Source organism: Anabrus simplex, chromosome 1, assembly GCF_040414725.1.
Source record: "Anabrus simplex isolate iqAnaSimp1 chromosome 1, ASM4041472v1, whole genome shotgun sequence".
In the NCBI taxonomy this organism is placed as follows: domain Eukaryota; kingdom Metazoa; phylum Arthropoda; class Insecta; order Orthoptera; family Tettigoniidae; genus Anabrus; species Anabrus simplex.
This window is the reverse complement of record NC_090265.1, coordinates 1111338113-1111358881: the sequence shown is the minus strand read 5'-3', so window position 1 is coordinate 1111358881 and position 20769 is coordinate 1111338113.

Genomic DNA, 20769 nt, shown 5'->3' with positions numbered 1-20769 from the left:
TGACGTCAGTAGGAATGTAGCGGTTGAAAGCAATTTTATCATACGAAATATTCGATCAAATGGAAACCCGCACATTTTCTTACGTTTAACGAACAGTACTACTGTGCAGATCTAACGGTCCAAAGTTCCAGTGCTGAAATGACCAGGCCGCAGACAGCCGTGCCATTATTCCGTTCAATGTGCACACTGATCATTCCAATCAGTGCCTCGGAGTAGGGATTGAATAGCTGGAATGCAGTACTATAATGAACCAGTGGGTTACATACCAGTAGTATCAGAAACTTTTTGAACCATAGGAATGGCATGCTAAAGAAGAGAGACGTGTAACTTCCCAGCTATTTCCCCACAATATTCAGGCAGGCTGTTATACTCGGTACGCAGCAGTAATCCCATTTGTCGGAGGTGAGTGGCAGCAGACGACACGAAGCACATCACAACAAACAATGGTCAATGGATTGTTATTGTTGATCAATTTTATGATATTGCTATATTGTTGGCTTCACATTTAGTTTCCTTACGACTCCATGATATTAGGGCATCTTACAAAATTATTTTATAGTGTAGACTGTAGTTCCTTATTCCCCAATTTTACATATCAATTTTCATTAAATTCTGTTCCTCCATTTTCTCGTGACTCGGCGCTGATATGGACTACGCTACAAAAATCCAAATTCATTAATGTTTCCGTTATCATAGCTGGTACGGGAAATATGTACTGTATAAGACATAAATGCTCGGAAATTTAATAATACTATATAATATTAGTTGTGTTTTATTTATCTATAGGACCATTAATAACGTCAATATTTGAGAATTCAATTTTAGGCCCTCCTCTCAACTACCGTTTCACTCAGCATGAATAAAATTATTTATGGCCTAGATTGTAGCGACTTATTTTCTGACTTTACATACCGATTTTTATTAAATTCTTTTCAGCCGTTTTCTCGTGATGCGCGCACAGACAGACAGACAGACAGACAGACAGACAGACAGACAGACAGACAGACAGACAGACAGACAGACAGACAGACAGACAGACAGACAGACAGACAGACAGACAGACAGACAGACAGACAGACAGACAGACAGACAGACAGACATTACGGAAAATATAAAAAATGCATTTCCTTGTTACTGTGGACACGACCGTTACAGAATTACCATTTTAAAATTCTGAGCAATGTACAAACAAAACTCATTTTATATATATATATAGAGAGAGAGAGATAGAGAGAGAGTTCACTCGGCCTATTATATTTGGCAATTGTTTGAAGTTGAAAAAGCCGTATTTTAAGACCAGTAAACGCGTATATAAGTATATTTGTGAGTCCGTGAATTGTGTTTTATGTTATATTAATACTATGCCTGATATTCTGGTAATTGTTTGATGTTGAAAAGGCCGTATTTTAACATCAGTAAATACGCGCACATGATCGAAGGAGTCCTCATTTGACGTTGTGAACACTACGAAACTTTTTACAATGTAAGCCCTACATTGAGTTATGTGCTGTATTATTATTATTATTATTATTATTATTATTATTATTATTATTATTATTATTATTATTATTATTATTATTTCTTTCTTTATCCGTTTACCCTCCAGGGTTGATTTTCCATCAGACTCAGCGAGGAATCCCACCTCTACCACCTCTAGGATAGTGTCTTGGGGCCCAAAACTTCGGGTCGGGTGATGAAACTGGGGAGGAAGACTAGTACCTCGCCCGGGCGGATTCCCTCCTGATATGCTGGATTGGGGCCTTGTAGGGGATGGGAAGTTCGGAAGGGATAGACAAGGAACAGGGAAGGAAACGGCCGTGACCTTAAGTTAGGTACCATCCCGGCATTTTCTTGGAGGAGAAGTGGGAAACCACGGAAAACCACTTTGAGAATGGATAAGGAAGAAATCGAAACCCCCTCTACTCAGTTGACCAACCGAGCCTGAGTGGACCCCGATCCAGCCCTCGTACCACTTTTCAAATTTCGTGACAGGGCCAGGAATCGAACCCGTGCCTCGGAGAGTGGCAGCTAATCATGATAACCACATAACCACAGAGGCGAAATTGTTATTATTCTTCTTCTTCTTCTTGCGTTCCGGCCTTCTAAGGACCACGTTACAATTTCAATTGTTCCTCCTTAGTTGTTCTTTCCTTTTCTTCCAGTATTCTTTCGTTGTTTCACTGTGTTTCTTTTTCCTGTCTTCAGTCCACTTTGTGCCTGTTTTCTTTTCCTTCCTCCCTTGGAATCCTTCCATTTGTAGGACTTTTTTCCTAAAAATCTTTCTTTCCAATAATTCTTCTTCTCGTATGTTGTTCTTTTCCAGGTCTTTCTTGACTTCTTGAATCCAGGTGGTAGTTGATTTCTTTTCCCAAAGGTACTTGAAGATTCGTTTAGTTAGTCTATTGTCATCCATTCTGTAAATGTGTCCAAGAAATAGCAATCTCCTTTTTCTTATTGTTTCTGATATGTTTTCTACGTTCTGGTAAATTTCATTGTTACTTTTTAATTTCCAAAACTCTGCAATTCTTGGAGGACCTAATATTTTCCTTATAATTCTTCTTTCTAATATTTCTAATTTATCAAGCTTGTAGTTCAGTGCTAGACATTCGCTGGCATAAAGGCATTCTGGTTTCACTACTGTGTTGTAGTGCTTTATTTTAAGTTTCCTTGATAAGCACTTTTTGTTGTAAGTATTCTTAGTTATACCGTATGCTCTTTCCATCTTTTGTATCCTCTCCTCTATAGCAGATTTTTCTAAACCATTTTCTTGAATTGTCTCACCCAAATATTTGAATTTCTTAACCTTTTCTATTCGACCAATATCCGTTGCTAAAAACTTTGGGGCACTTTTTACATTCGTCAAAAATTTTGTTTTCTCGGCAGAGATTCTCAAGCCTGTCATGTTGGCTGTCTTTTCAAGGAGATTGACTTGCATTGCTGCATCTGTAAGGCTTTCTGAAAGTATGGCAAAGTCATCTGCAAATGCTAGGCAATTTATTGCAACACCTTTGTTCTTCTTCCCCAGCATGAGTGGCAATATTTTAGATTATTTCAGTTTTTCATTCCAAATTCTTACAATTTTCTCCATGACACAATTGAAAAGGAGTGGAGATAGACCATCGCCCTGCCTGACACCTGTATTTATTTTGAAAGGTCGAGATACTTCACCCATAAATTTTACTTTCGAGATAGTGTCTGTAAGTGTTTCACGAATTAGGTTTGCCAATTTAGTTTTAACTCCAAATTCACGGATTACTTTATCTAGGGTTTCCCTATCAACAGAGTCAAAGGCTTTTTTAAAGTCAATAAATGTTACAACTATGTCTTTGGAGTTTATTAATCTGTGTCGAATTATAGATTTCAGGTTGAAAATCTGTTCGGAGCAAGATCTTCCTTCTCTAAATCCACCTTGATATTCACCCAATTGACTGTCCAGTGTTATTATTATTATTATTATTATTGGCAAGGTGAAAAGTAAGCCCGTGTCTTCATCACACTCTTTTGAGGCACACCTCCAACACAGGCGAGCTGTATATTCGTTAGGCAAAATGCATAAACATAAACGATCCGAAATTATATTTTACGGAACTTTTAAAATTTACAGTTTTTCCCTACAGCTGCCATTATGAAAGAAATTGTACGCTTTCTGTTTTGGTCCCCTCAATATTGCTACGCCACTGTATACTAATCAGATGTTTAGTACACTCTCTGAAGATGTGTGGATTTAAATACCGAATTTTAAGGAATTCTTTCAAGCCAGTTTCCCGCGATGTTCACACAAACATCCAAACAGGAAGATAGACAAAACTTCAACTGAATCACCTTTGCCTTTTGTAAAGAAACGAAGTTTGAGGGAAAATTTCGAGTGTATACAAAAAAATGTAATTTTATTTATGTTGAGCAGAAATTTATTTAGGGTTCTCAAAATGCAGATCTCTTCGCTTTACTGTTATAATGTCTTGAATATTCTTTGTACTGGTCGATTCTTCTCTTGAAAAATCTAATTTTGAGATCATAGATCCTGAGCCGTTCGTTCTGTAGGTACTTCCACGTTTGATAACTGCAACAAGAGGTGACATGAAGATAATATATTCTAATACAATCAATCAATCAATCAATCAATCAATCAATCAATCAATCAATCAATCAATCAATCAATCAATCAATCAATCAATCAATCAATCAATCAATCAATCAATCAATCAATCAATCAATCAATCAATCAATCAATCAATCAATCAATCAATCAATCAATCAATCAATCAATCAATCAATCAATCAATCAATCAATCAATCAATCAATCAATCAATCAATCATTCAATCAATCAATCAATCAATCAATCAATCAATGCATCCATTGTACTATTGGGGAAAGAAACAAAGATCGAACTAATTATCCACTCTAGGAGGATTTTCTCTAGTTTATAGATGTTCAGCCGTATGATATTGTGAATTATTCATCGGGAACGATTTATTTTGAGCAAATGCCAGGAGATTAGGGCCTACCAGTTGGTAGCATAGTTAGCATAAATTGGTTTCTTCCCCTTTCATTTCCTGCCTTTTCTTTTGGTATGCAAAGTAGGCGCTGTTGGTGTGCGCTGTCACCGTGGGTTTGTGTTACGGTAAGAGTATTTCCCCCTCACAATGAATTGTTTATTCAAGTCAAGTCTACGTTTGAGGAGAAACATAGTACCGTTCCTGAAGCTTCCGCTGGGCTTTTTGGAAAGATAATGTGCTTTTAGTATTCCGCTATTTTAATATACAAATCACACATATACGGTAAGATTATCATCTCTGAGTCACCTTCACATGTATTACTCAGACTCAGTTTGAATTTTGACAGGAGGTATATGATCGGAAGTCTTCCTTCCGTCTCACGCTGATCCTAGTGAAATTCTCACCGAAAGTCGGTGGGTTTGGATCCTGTGGCACTTAGCTCGGTATTCGAGTGGCTAGACTACTATGCCAATGAGTTACCCCCTTCTTCCGAATTCGCAGACCAATGTTGTAAATTGGTATTTCTTAGCGTCACTGTTAAATGACCTCACGCAGTATTCAGTTGTACAAGATGTTTAATCAAAAATTAAAATGCATCGACTGAGAGCCATTACTGTCACCCAGAACGTGATCACAATACGGATCAATGCTCTTAAGTAACGCCTTCTAATGAAGGTTGGCCACAATCTCTGTGAAGAAACCTCACTTTTCGGCTGGTGTCATGAGCATGTGAAAGTTCATCCCTGACCAGTTACACAACTTTCTCATTTACGAATGTCTCTTTCGATGACGACCATAATTTTCTTCCTTGCAATATAAATTTGAAATATGGTGTTCCTAATTTCTCATTGCAAGTTAGGCCAAATTTTTTTCTTGATTATGTTTCATTGTTCTTGGTTTTATTTAACTCACTTCAGTACTTCTGCCTTGTAGCCCAGCTTATAAGTTTGTCAACTGTTACGTGTATTCATTACTCATCTAAGGTGAAACACTGAAGATCAACATCATGAAGAATGGAAGCCTTCGAGGTGTTGACCTTATTGTACCGCACTCTAGGAATGTATTGTTTGCACGGATTATTTACGCTCTCTTACAGTCTAATGTACTTAAGGTTTATTTTCCTTTACACGTCAGCAAAGGAAAGTGAACACAACGGAAATTTTTCTGATATACTGCATATCCATATGTGGCTAGGAGGTGTGACCAGTCTTAAGGAGAATTAATGGAAGGAAGAGCATTGTGAGATATGATCTTTTGACCGAATAGGCGTATGTGACGTATGGCCTTATGAGGGAGTTTATATAGAGGGTCTTTGACTAAAATAAACTGTCCAAAGAAAAGTAAGCTTTGTTAACCGTGATCAGTATTTGAGTACAAAACCGTTAATGCCTACAAAAATTCAAAATTTCTTATGATAATTTTGTATTTTTAACGAAAATATAGAGTCACACAAAAACAAAAAACAATACATCGATGGCTTACTTCTAAAACCCCGTATGTCCCAATGCCCTTCCTATCCATTATATTCCTTAAGACTGGTCACGCCTACCTGCCACGTGCGTATATGCAGCCAATCATAACTATTTTCGTTGCGTTTATTTTCCTTCCGTGATGTGTAAAGGAAAATGAACCTTTAACGCATTACACCGTAGGAGTGCGTAAATTTGCTTGCAGACAACGTCCCTATAATACGGTATGGTAAGGTCTATTTTCCTTTACACATTAGCACTGGAAGATGAACACAACGAAAATTATTCTGATGGACTGCATATAAATATGTGGCTGGGAGGCGTGACCTGTCTTAAGGAATATAATGGGTAGGAAGAGCATTGGGACATACGAGGTTTTAAAAGTAAGCCATTGATATTTTGTTTTTCTACAATAATTACGATTCATGCGATCATGATCAAGATATTTACTGGTGCTAAAACTGCATGATAGCTATAATGTAAAAAAACAGTATTGTCATATCTGCCAAGAAATTGTATGGATATTCGACATGTCTTTTCCCTGTCAAATGAAAACATTCTACAACTTACATATTTTAACAAATATATTCACAGGCATTTTAATGGTACATTAAACGATACCATACTTCTTGTCTAGTAAAATCGCTAATACTTCCTGTATTTCTGTAACCTTCTTGAAGTAATTTCGTACATCTAACCAATATTAAAACACAAAAGAATGTGATTTATTTTCTACAATAATTACGATTTACGTGGCCGTCACCTAGATATGTACTGCAGCTGGAACAGGTAATATGATGTTTGATGTGAGCTCTGTATGGTGAGCTAATGCTGAATCCGCTTGTACGAAATGGGGTTTACATTATTTATAAAACAACGTACACTGATATTCAACTCTATGTTTACAACATCATCTATCCACTTTGTCAGTCTGACAATAAGTTAATCTTTGCTTCTGCAGCTGATGGCTTTACATAACCGGTCTGACAGATAGGCAGTATAGCCTGCACTAGCGCACAAAACTAGCCATTAATTTGTAAAGGACTGCATTACTAACATTAATCCATTGCAATGAAAAGTTAGTAAACACGAATTGTACTTTATATTAATTAATGTTTGCGATTTAATTTCCTTACCATAAATGTATTCTTTTTTTTCAGATCAAGAAGACGCTGATAGAATATTTGCATGTTGAATATGTGATATACATATTGAACAGAGCGGCTCCTGTAATGTGATAAGGTAGGACTTATACAACTTAAAGAATAACTATCAACTCCTAGGAGCTGTAATCCAGATGTTGTACCCCATGAAACATCATTTGAACATCAAATACGAATAAAAGTACTATTACAGGTTCACCATCTGAAATAGACAGATGTGTACTTCCTCATGGTGATGGTAAAATTAGTGAAGTATAATCCAAGTGTACCAGAATTATGTCAGTGAGTTCTCACACAAAACTATCCTTACATAATTCTGAATCCAGAAAATCTTTTCTACACGGGAGTACAATCCGGGTGGACTAGAATCTCTTCATATGCTGCAGGCAACCGACATGTGAAACTGATTGCTGGTCCGTTAAGGTGCTTTTTAATATTCATCACTACAGGATTTGATTTTGTGCATCATGCTTCGGTAAAAATTAAGGCTACAACTGTCGCGTTGTTACTGGACGCTCAGAGTTGATAGCTGCTGTTATTATTTCTGAGTCAGGTTTAGGGCCTCTTGGTGTAGTGAGGTTTCCCTAGAAGGTGGTCGGTTATATTCAAGAAACGAACTTTCAAAAATGATTTTAAGATCATACTGATTAAGACGTTCAAACAGAGTTGTTAGATGCTGGATGTGCCCATCTTCCGTACTGGGTACCATTAATCTCGTCATTTCTAAGTGGACAAAGCAGAAATCTCATCGTCGTAGGACTTCTTAAGCGTACTGGATGCATTCCTCAATTAAAATAAAATGAAGCTGAATAAAAAGACTAGTTCAGGTTGACCACCTGAAATAGAGAGCTGTGTACTTCCTTATGGTGATAGTATAATTATCGAAATATAATCTAAGTATACCAGAATTATGTCAGTGGGTTCTCACACAAACTATCCTTACATCATTCTGAATCCAGAAAAAGAATTTCTACAAGGAGTACAATCCGGGTGGACTCAGAATCTCTTCATATCCTGCAGGTAACCGACATATGAAACTGATTGTTGGTCCGTTAAGGTGCTTTTTAATATTCATCACTACATCCCGAATGGGGTCATGATTGGTGATTTGTATCTATGTTCCTCGGAGTCGGTTTGTACGCTTCCAAAAAATCTCTTGGAGAAAATGTTCTTGGCATGATAGCTGCTGTTACTATTTCTGAGTCAGGTTTAGGGTGCAGTTACGGAGGTTGTGATCATCAAGCATGCGCCATTGGTTATTGTGCAGAGGAATGGCTCAATAAAATTTAGGAGGAAGCTCAGATGATATGGTAGTAGCCTGATGCTGTGGTGTAATGGCGTACGCTACGTTTAACGTCTTTTGGTGTGACAAGGGGGAAATGGCTGCACATGAAGTTTAACATAACATTTAACTTGATGTTTTATGATCAGTCAACCTTGTATTATTTATTTGGAAAGGAAGTTGAAAATAGTGTAGAAAGTTCACGCCTAACAAGTTTTTCGATTTTGTGTTTGCTACAATAAATAGTAATTTACAGCAATGTTTTAACTTTAGGTTAATATTCAGTATTCTTGATCCATTGGATGAAATTTCTCTTCCATGCGTGGCATTAAAAGTTTGAATTAACTACTTGTTTCTCATCACTTAGTGTTACTGCTAGGAGGGACACATCTGCACTGTAATCTACTGGAAACGGTAGCCCTACATTGCAACTTTTAAGAGGCAATACTGACAGCGTATTACAGCATATCGTCGTTGCCGGGACAAAACATCTTATGTGATAATATTTTTGGAGATATACTGACCCGCAGCACATACATTATTAAGGGCGAGAATGCCTTGACAACGTTCACACAATATTGCACCTTCTATGACAGAACCTTACCGGCCAACATTCTAAGCTAAAACATTTCACATAGCAGGTTTTGTCCCGGAAACTACGATATATGGCAGACTTTTCAGCCACTAATACGTCGTCCCCTTCAGGTTTACGTGATTCTACTAAATAAAACGTGGGGCACGCTTTGCTGGTGCATAGTTTATACCAAAACGAAAATGTTAATAACAATGTTTGTCACTTTTCTTATACCTTGCACTAGTGCGTGTTCGCCATTGGCCATGACTCCTGTACTGATTCTAATTCCTCAATTCATGAAGGTAATTCATTATGTATGGTAAAAACGGGCAGAGTTGATGTTGATGCTTGTGAGGACGTTGAAGATCCTCATTAATTGAGCACATTCCCATCCATAAAAATGATTTAAATACTCTGAATAGGACTGATAAGTTTATCTAACCACATAATCTACAGAATTTTTGTCCTGCGTTCGTCCAGCACTAAGGTGTCATTAGAGAAAGCCGACAGGCATATTTTCAGACGCGTTTTATCACGAATAGAATTTCGATATATTCCAATGAAATGAAGTACTGAATGACGATAGAAAGATGCTGGATCAGCGTATCCAGCGTTATCTTGAGTTAGATCAGGCGTCTTAATCTAAAGATACGGGAGAGGGGGTGTGGGGGTGGAATTTGAGACACTGATTGAACGGTCGCGTGGCAGCCGACACAATGTAACTCAAGAATATATCGTCGTTGCCGGGACGAAACCTCCTATGTGAAATATTTTAGCTTAGAACTTTGGCCGGTAAGGTTCTGTCATCTAAGGTGCAGTATTGTGTGAATATCGTCAAGGCATTCTCGCTTTTCATAATGTATGTGCTGCGGGTCAGTATATCTCCAAAAATATATCACATAGGAGGTTTTGTACCGGCAACGGCGATATAAAGGTGGGACGTTCGCAACGGTGTTAAACGATTAATGAGCAAGGCTACAATCTCAACTGATCCATGGTTATCAGTCGACAAGAATTCGAAACCTTTGCGAGTGAGTTTGAGTGAATTTGAGTAAAGAGGGAAAATTCACAATGTAGAGGCATATGCAGTGCATATGGGCGTGGCTATATAAACAACGATAGGAGCACGATGATTACTGTAGCTACAGACACGTTTACTCCCAATAAATACAAGATGCAGTGCAGTGAAGACCAACGATACCTTGAATTAAAAGATAAAAATCGCGAGTGAATTCGCTTGAAACTGCATAAGATGGGCGTGGTGGAGACCGGTAGCTTGCTCTGTTAGGTCGAACTCACCACGGGCTGCGCCTTGCATAATCACTACCAATCTAGACGTCGACAATGAACTAATAAACGATGCAATCGCCTTTCTGAAATTCAATGAGATGCTGAGTGAGGACGAACACTGCGAACCAAATAGAGGCCAACAACGATTGGTCATAGGGAGTAGCTCGAAGAAGATTGGTAACGAAGGCAGAGTTCGATAGTGCCTGCTGATTCTGGAAAAGGCCATAGTTCAACGGTATATAATGAAGACTAAATGGTACATTTTGTGGAAAAGGGACGTGATAAATTAATCGTGGATGCTGTTGACTAAACGGTTGGTGAACATTACTCTCGGTGGCTTGCTCAAGTGTGGACAGGTACAGTTTCCCCTTGTGCCCACTCGTTCGATCACAATCTACAAGTCACTACGGAACCAACTCGTGTATGTGGCTCTGAGCTCTGTGTAGTATTTATTTGACCAATATCAAGGACGGCTTCAAGCTCACCCACGGTTACGACTGATCGGTTCGAAGTGTGAATGAATTTCGGGATGACTACGTAAGAATGAGTCAACATCCACTGCCGACGCTCGTGAAGGATTCGAGCATTTCCGCTAACGCAAAGCTAATGAAGGTATCGTTTGTGGGGAACATACTTAAAACAACAGAACAACAACAACAGCAACAACAAAAACAATTACAACAGTAAACTAGTTAAACTTGTGACATCAGATAATGTGCAGGGTCTCATTGATTATGCGATAAACATTGAAAAATATTACATATTGTACAATTCCCATTACAGAGCGCTGGGTGAGACTTGGATGGATAACTCTCAGCCAGTGCAGTGCAACTATATGCGTTCGAAATGTAAGTTTGCGAAAATAACGTCACATACATACGACTTTGCAGTCCATGGTCTGCCAACAGCACTGTGTCGGTGGAATTGCGGTATATAAAAATCTCATCAGCCCTAACGACTACCAGCCATTGATCAATATCAATTATATATTGACATGAAATGGCGTATGGCTTTTAGTGCCAGGAGTGTCCGAGAACATGTTCGGCTCTCCAGGTGCAGGGTTTTTGTTAAAAATTCCCGATCCTGCCAGGAATCGAACCTGAGACCTCTGTGACCAAAGGCTAGCACGCTAACCATTCAGCCAAGGAGCCGGACAATCCTATGTTGAGAGTTGAAGTTGGCTACGTTGGAGACGTTTGCCCAGTTGAGGTGGCAGTGAATGACTAACCATACTTTTTGCTGGGTGTTGCCTACATGTGTCGGCAAGTGTCATTCGATTTGATCGAAGTCTTCCCGAATAGGATGCTATTCGACAACTCGGAGAATTTAAAGATTTATCAAGCCTGTTACGAGCATACCCATCATTCTAACTGGTGACTGCAACGTTGACATCACACAGGACAGATTCTCTCATGTGCTATTTGCAACAAGAGTTCAATCACATTTCGGCTAATTTAGGCAATAATTGCATTAATCTGTTCTTTGCAGTAATATTGCTATGTACTATATGTAATTTGTATCGTACTGATAATTTCCATAATACAGACATATTTATATAAATAAAATCGTAACATCCGTGTGTCTGTACATCGATTATTTGTGCGAAATTTTCGTATAGATATCCGTTTCAAGTGTAATATTGACAAATCTGAATTTTTTAAAACTTTGCGACTGCTTGTCTGTTTGTTTCAGTTCTTACAACTGAAAACCTGCGGCAGATATTTGAACCAAATTTCGTATTCAAAATCCATTTATCCAGAGGTAGGTTTCATGGTTCATAATATTTCGAAATTACTGAATAAACTCGGGCTTCTAGGAAGACCAAAAGAATGATTTTACTCTCCCGCAAAATACCCATGACCAAATTTAGTGGAAATCAACCAACTTAAATGACACTGACTGACAGAGCAAATGCAACACCAAGAAGGAGTGGTCAGAACTTTATGCTAATTGCAGGGTAGACTGACGTCACTGAGGTATGCTCATGATGTGAAATGCGCCGCTGTGCTGCGCACGTAGCGAACGATAAATGGGACACGGCGTTGGCGAATGGCCCACTTCGTACCGTGATTTCTCAGCCGACAATCATTGTAGAACGTGTTGTCGTGTGCCACAGGACACGTGTATAGCTAAGAATGCCAGGCCGCCGTCAACGGAGGCATTTCCAGCAGACAGACGACTTTACGAGGGGTATGGTGATCGGGCTGAGAAGGGCAGGTTGGTCGCTTCGTCAAATCGCAGCCGATGCCCATAGGGATGTGTCCACGGTGCAGCGCCTGTGGCGAAGATGGTTGGCGCAGGGACATGTGGCACGTGCGAGGGGTCCAGGCGCAGCCCGAGCGACGTCAGCACGCGAGGATCGACGCATCCGCCGCCAAGCGGTGGCAGCCCCGCACGCCACGTCAACCGCCATTCTTCAGCATGTGCAAGACACCCTGGCTGTTCCAATATCGACCAGAACAATTTCCCGTCCCGTCGATTGGTTGAAGGAGGCCTGCACTCCCGGCGTCCGCTCAGAAGACTACCATTGACTCCACAGCATAGACGTGCACGCCTGGCATGGTGCCGGGCTAGAGCGACTTGGATGAGGGAATGGCGGAACGTCGTGTTCTCCGATGAGTCACGCTTCTGTTCTGTCAGTGATAGTCACCGCAGATGAGTGTGGCGTCGGCGTGGAGAAAGGTCAAATCCGGCAGTAACTGTGGAGCGCCCTACCGCTAGACAACGCGGCATCATGGTTTGGGGCGCTATTGCGTATGATTCCACGTCACCTCTAGTGCGTATTCGAGGCACGTTAAATGCCCACCGCTACGCGCAGCATGTGCTGCGGCCGGTGGCACTCCCGTACCTTCAGGGGCTGCCCAATGCTCTGTTTCAGCAGGATAATGCCCGCCCACACACTGCTCGCATCTCCCAACAGGCTCTACGAGGTGTACAGATGCTTCCGTGGCCAGCGTACTCTCCGGATCTCTCACCAATCGAACACGTGTGGGATCTCATTGGACGCCGTTTGCAAACTCTGCCCCAGCCTCGTACGGACGACCAACTGTGGCAAATGGTTGACAGAGAATGGAGAACCATCCCTCAGGACACCGTCCGCACTCTTATTGACTCTGTACTTCGACGTGTTTCTGCGTGCATCGCCGCTCGCGGTGGTCCTACATCCTACTGAGTCGATGCCGTGCGCATTGTTTAACCTGCATATCGGTTTGAAATAAACATCAATTATTCGTCCGTGCCGTCTCTGTTTTTTCCCCAACTTTCATCCCTTTCGAATCACTCCTTCTTGGTGTTGCATTTGCTCTGTCAGTCAGTGTATTTCTAATTTTTTTAAATCATGTACGATTTTCCGACAGAAGAACTAATACGGGAGACATTAATAACGGAATACTTTACAGTCTAAGTAGTAGTAGACATAGCCAAAAAGCGGGTGCTCAGTAGAGCTGATATCGTATAATTGGCAAAACTACTGGACATATTTTAACCAAAGTTCTTAATCACAACACACCATCTTATGGTAGGTTTTATAGTCCATAACATTTCAAAATCCCTGAACTGACTGGGTGTTTATAGGAATACCGAAACAGTGATTTTCATCTCCAGTTAAATATCCATGATCAACCTTAATGGAAATATAAACATTTCCTCATGTACACTTTGTCGATAGGAAGACTAATAAGGGAGATACACCACAGTCGTCGTTCATTGAGTCGGGTGGATACAACGAGTTGTAAATAAAATGACACTTAATTAATAAATGAATATTTCTTCATTATTTTACTTTACATCTAACATCTCATTCCGAGAGACATATTCATACATAAAACTTGCGGCTATCTCTCCCATACAGCTTATCTTGCCTTATATCAATTTATTCCCTATACAACCTTTCAATTTTGCTTTGAATATTACTGGGACCCATTTCAAGTTTATTGATTAATTTATATGGCGTGCCTCACTTTCTTTAAATGGCATTAAAAGCGTTTCTGTGCCTAAGGCAACTTATTTAACAGTGTACTATTCAACAAAATCCATTTTATCGGAAACTGTCGCCAAGTAAGCTACTAAACCAAAACCAAACCCCATGGTGCAACAGCCGCGAAGGGCCTTGGCCTACCAAGTGACCGCTGCTCAGCCCGAAGGCCTGCAGATTACGAGATGCCGTGTGGTCAGCACTACGAATCCTCTCGGCTGTTATTCTTGGCTTTCTAGACCGGAACCGCCATCTCACCGTCAGATAGCTCCTCAATTGTAATCACGTAGGCTGAGTGGACCTCGAAGCAGCCCTCAGATCCAGGTAAAATTCCCTGACCTGTCCGGGAATCGACACGGGGCGTCCGGATAAGAGGCAGGCACGCTACCCCTAGACTGCGAGGCCAGCCAAGTAAGCTACTAGTTAGTTTAATTTTGTGGTTTCCTATCTAATAGGCCTACCACCATGGACGGATTGTACTTCCACATGACAAGACCAGATATCCTGCTTTCAAGTTATCTAAAAAGGTGTAAATTTACACTGATCTCTTCAGCCTTGTGCTTAATTACACAGTTTTCTTTTCATCGCAAGGTGCTTTTGTAGATCAGTGGTAGAGTGGTAGAGCCAAAACTAAAGAGGACAAATATGGGCAAATATTCATTTATAGGACGAGGAGTAACGGATTGGAATAAATTATCAGGGGAAATGTTCGATAAATTTCCAAACTTTTGAAAACGATTAAGAAAAGCCTAGGTAAGCAATTGATAGGGAATCTGCCACCTGGGTGACATCCCTATATGCAGATCATTGATTGATTGTTTGATTGATTGATTGATTGATTGATTGATTGATTGATTGATTCAAGTCCCAGGATCTTTGGTTCAAAACCCGATGACGTAAAATATTTTGGCACTCAGTCTCATTGTTATTGGCATGTTACAGATCTTAAACTAAATTCTTCTTCTTTTTCTGCCACTTTTTCCACATCTGTGGGGTCGCGGGTGCGAACTGTGTCGCACATGTGGATTTGGCCTTTGGGCCGGATGCCCTCTCTGACTCCAAAACCTATTTGGAGGGATGTAATCACTATTGCGTGTTTCTGTGGTGGTTGGTAGTGTGGTGTGTTGTCTGAATATGAAGAGGGAAGTGTTAGGATAAACACAAACACCCAGTCCCCGAGCCAGAAGAATTAATCAGAGGCTATTAAAATCCCTGACCCAGCCGGGGGTCGACCGCGGGACCCTATGAACCGAAGGCCTCACCGCTGACCATTCAGCCAATAATGAGTCGGACAGATCTTAAACTAAATTAACCCAGCCAAAAGAACGGTTCAATATAATTTTTCCTTTCTTAGCCAGACAGCAACACAATCGCCATATCAAAATTGGTCGGCAGGGGCTCCTGCTGGATTATACCACTTCAGAAGGTCTTCAGCTTGGCAGCAGAGCCCAAACGAGTATTATTATTATTGCTAATGGTTTAACGTCACACTGATACATCGAAAGTTTTCGACATAGAATGGATGGAAAAGGGCTAGAATTTGAAAAGTAGCTGATGTGGCCTTAATTAAGTTACAACCGCATCATTTGCCTAGTGTGAGAATGGGAAACCACGGAAAACAATATTCAAGGCTGTCGACGGTGGGATTCGAACCTCCCATCTCCCGAATGCAAGTTCACAACTACGCGACCCTAATCGCACGAACAGCTCGCTCGGTCATTATTATTATTATTATTATTATTATTATTATTATTATTATTATTATTATTATTATTATTATTATTATTATTATCATCTGTGTCTAAGACTTCTGCGAAGATTTTACGTCATTACCCGAGCCACTACCCCAGACATGTTTGAACCCCGATCATGAAGCTGTGTCTATCACTGTACCTAACTAGGAATTATTAAGAACATTTTTATCAATATATTATTAGTACTGTAATCATTTAAATTAACAGACGATACACAATATCCCCACAACCTTTCCTTTTTGATGCGTGATGCATTATCTAGATTTCTTTTTGCAGTAGTGATGTTTACGGTCAGAGTCTCTCTCACAGTAAAATTTGTTGGGATTCCAATTAGTAAATGAAATTTTAACGCTGTCGACCAAAACGCTGTGAATATGAAATTAAATATTATATTAAATATTAGCCCAATAAGCTGAAAGTATCTCAAATTATTTGCATTTGACATGCAGGTGAGGAGTCACTCCAACGTCATGCTTTCATTGTTGTTAGATTTACATTCTGTTTTCATTCAGTAGATTGGATATTCACACAGCTACAATTTAATGTGAATTTCAAACTTGTTTGATGCACTAGTGCCTGAATGAATAGTACATAGCTTCAAATAAATAAATAAATAAATAAATAAATAAATCAATCAATCAATCAATCAATCAATCAATCAATCAATCAATCAATCAATCAATCAATCAATCAATCAATCAATCAATCAATCAATCAATCAATCAATCAATCAATCAATCAATCAATCAATCAATCAATCAATCAATCAATCAATCAATCAATCAATCAATCAATCAATCAATCAATCAATCAATCAATCAATCAATCAATCAATCAATCAATCGCGTTTAGGGTTGTATTTCAGATGACAGATTTGCTATCAGTTCTTTACCTTGTATTATCATAAATGCATTGGGGAGATGATGGGTTCGAATCACACAGTCGGCAGTCCTGAAGATACTTTATGCTGTAGGAGTGCCTAAATACGTCATTGAAACGTATATTTCTACAGTACGGTAAGGTTAATTTTCCTTTACACATACGAATAGGAAAATGAACACGACAATGTTGTTCCAATAGACTGCATATCCATAAGTGGCTGGGAGATGTAACTAGTCTGTGTTCCAAGCACGGCGGGGAACTACCTGGCGTCAGATCTGTTTGTAAGATGATAGGATTATCCCTCCTTTATAAGCTAAAATTTCTTCTGCGTAATTTATATAAATCGGTAATATCTAGTAGATGTATTCCGGTCAATTCTTCCTGAAAGTCATGTAGATACATAGTATGACTTTTCTCCTCTAATGTATAAGTAGATCTATGTGCAAATTTAATATTTTTGTTAAAAATCGAGCTGGCAGGCCTGGAACTATTTTCTCGGTATGCTGGTTCATTGTAGTACCACCCCTCGTGACGAAGTCATGTGGTCCATCTACGAATTTCACATCCCATCGCTCTCACACACTCACCCTAGCTCACTCATTGAGTGACTTGCTTCTCGCTTTGCACATCTCTCTTGCGTCATGGCCCGCACCCAACACTGAGACGTAATATTAAAATATAAAGTTTGCGTACATGAATCACTGGTTCGAAACTTCGGTAGGGCATCAAATATATAGCAATTGGCTTCATAATGATCGACAGCGAATTCAAGAGATTTCGGCGACTTATGACAATTCCAATAAGACAAAAATCACTAATGTCGAGCGTCGAGATGTTCATCTAGAGCGTCTCGAAATCAAGGCGGTCGAGCTTCGTAAGGTAACTTCCATGCTACTGGAGCCCCAATTGTAGAAAATAATTTGCAACTCGAGATTTGTACTTATCTAAAGTAGTCGCTGCGAAGTTGCGATACGTGAGCAAATACGGTAGTAACTTGAATATTTAGTACTGGTTTAAAAGCAAATAAAAAGCCTGTTATTATCATGGATGTTCTAAACGATTGTCTTTGGCGATGTAACCTGCGATCCGGAGAACTCTCCACAATGTCCTTATCACAATTAAAATTCGTAAAAGGTATGTTATCAAGAGATTTCGGCGATTTATGACAATTCCAATAAGACAAAAATCAATCGAACAGTAAAGAAAATACAGCTTTTTGAAACCGGAAACATCCGAGGGAAAGGGGATATTTATTAGAACTGAACTCGTTGCCGATAAAGTACTAAAAACAACACTACAAGCACTAAGAGTTCGAGGCTGTATCGCAAAATACAAAACACTGTATGCTCACTGAGTACAATTTTGCTAATTAATATCCCATTGCTAATTAAAGTGATTAGTCCTATCAGTGACAAGTTTGACATCGCAAATGTCTAGCTCATTAGAGGGATAGGTCCTATTCATTAATTAATGTTACGTACATTTCCATTATGCTGAAACAGTAATCCCTTTGAAGTAAGCGATATAAACACGTTGAATGACGGACAGGTATATGAGAACTGACTGACGGAAATCAGATATTCATGGATTAAAACAATTTCACTAAATAGACACTAAGTTTTACATCCTTCTGTTAATATAAATTTTATGAACCTTGTCGGATATTCCAGGTTGGTGGGATAAAATCTAACGAAATTCTCCTAGTATTCAATGCATCATCCTACTATTCCTTGGCTAACAGCAAAATGTGGCACGTCCATAATAAATCGTTAATTTGTTCGGATATCGGGTGAGGTGAACTGTGGATAAACAATGAATGTTCCATTACGATTTCTTATCATGTCCTAGAAATGAAATTACTTCCTTCCACCAACAAATTGCCATTCGTTATACTGCATGTCGTCGATGAGTGCGCCAAACTTCGTATCTCAGAATGCTCCTCCTATCAATTATTTTCCTTAACACTGGTCACGCCTCCCAGCTACATATTGATATGCAGTCCACCAGAAAACTTTTTGTTTTGTTCATTTTCCTATGTGATGCTTAAAGGAAAATGAACTTTAAATACATTATGTTACGGGGATACCCGTGGAATGCAGAGGTGAAAGAAGGTGCCGGGGTGAAAGGGTCTAACTACAATGTCAAGAAAGAATTTAAAACTGAAATGGAAGGTGATATGTGTGAAAAGCAACAAGACAACAAATTCTCACTTAGTTAGATAACAATGACAAAAATAGAAAAATCAAAGATTACAGTACTTGAACTCTTTTGGGCTACAAGCCCCTAGTTTTACAATTTTTCGAGCTCCTAGCTCAAATTCACAAAGACCACAAATTTATACAAGGGCAGAAATCCCTCAAAACATGGAGCGCTTGCTCCCAACACACAATATCAAGCCTCCCAGGGGCACTTTTACAACACCAGAAAAGAGCGAACGTGCTCCCAGTTCTCCTAAGCCTACTCAAGGCAACATTACATGAAAATCTACTAATCACAGGACTTACAAGGCACTATTTACCAATTTGAAACCGGAGTATTTTGTACCCAACCCATTGGGCCGTTGCGGAAAGAAACAGATTAAGTATATGGCCCGAAACACAAATTGAATGGAGGCGAGTACTTGCACTCCTAGATATGAATACTTAAAACCTAAAAGGCACCAGGCCGATGAAACAGGGGCTATTCCCAAACTATGGAGGTGACTCGTATAAGAAAGTAATTTACCACATTACAGAATGAAAAATAGCAATAAACGTAGTCACCTCAAACCAAGATGAAGGGGAGCTCGAGAGGGTATATCACTCTCTATCCCCGATTTACAGTTAAAGATTTATGAAATTTTTACATGAGCCGAAAGGAGATTTACATTTTAAAGAAGTTGGATACATAGTTAAAGTTTCGAAACTTTCCCTCGGGTTAAAGTGCGGAGCTAGCAAAAAGGTAAGATGTTAGATGGCCATTACATTGCTGAAGAACTGCTGCCTGATGAAAGAGGCGCCTCCCGCCTCCTGCTTGACACACACACACTTAGTTAGCTGACGATAAATTGGCCGAGAGCCGAGAAAATTTGCAGTTTATAAATCCTCGGGGAAAGTTAGAGACCTTTAATGAATAAACCAGCCACACCCTCTCAATTTATTGGTGGATTTCAAAGTTACACACAAAATCAAAGAAGAAGGCAGTGATACGTGGAAAGTTAATTACAGAAATTATTGATTGGTTGGATTCAAAACTGGCAGAAAGAAAAGATAAATATTGCCAACCCAAAAATAAATGGACATCATTTAGTAAAAAAAAAGTTACGAATACAAAACTTCTTTAAAGCAAAAGTTCATTCACTTCGCACCAGGGTGCATGATCATAGTTTTTAGCAGTGACATCTATTGAAGAAAGTGAAGGGCAAACAAAACAAATAGATATTCACATAGTACAGGAAACTTCACGATAACAAAACTTCATCAGATTTCTGTAGTGATATCTTCTGAGTAAATGTTTATGTAGCACTAGTTTCAAGTTCACGGTTCTCCCATTAGTGGAGTTCTTTTAGGCGCAAGATTGAAATGTGCGGCGTAGAGGTGTACCTTCCGGTACACATTATACTGTAGGAGTGATTCAATACGTCATTCAAACATTCAGTCTTACAGTGCGCTGTGGTAAGGTTCATTTTCCTTTACACCTTTCCATAGGAAAATGAACAGAACGAAAGTTGTTCTGATGGGAAGCGTGACCAAGCTTAAGGAAAATAATGGATATGAAGATCATTTTCAGTTACGAGGCTTTGCTCGCGCAGCGATTATATTCACTTTCTTACCACTTACGAACAAATCACTATCACTATCAGCCATATTCAATCATTTTTACGATGTGGCCTCTTTAAGTCCGAA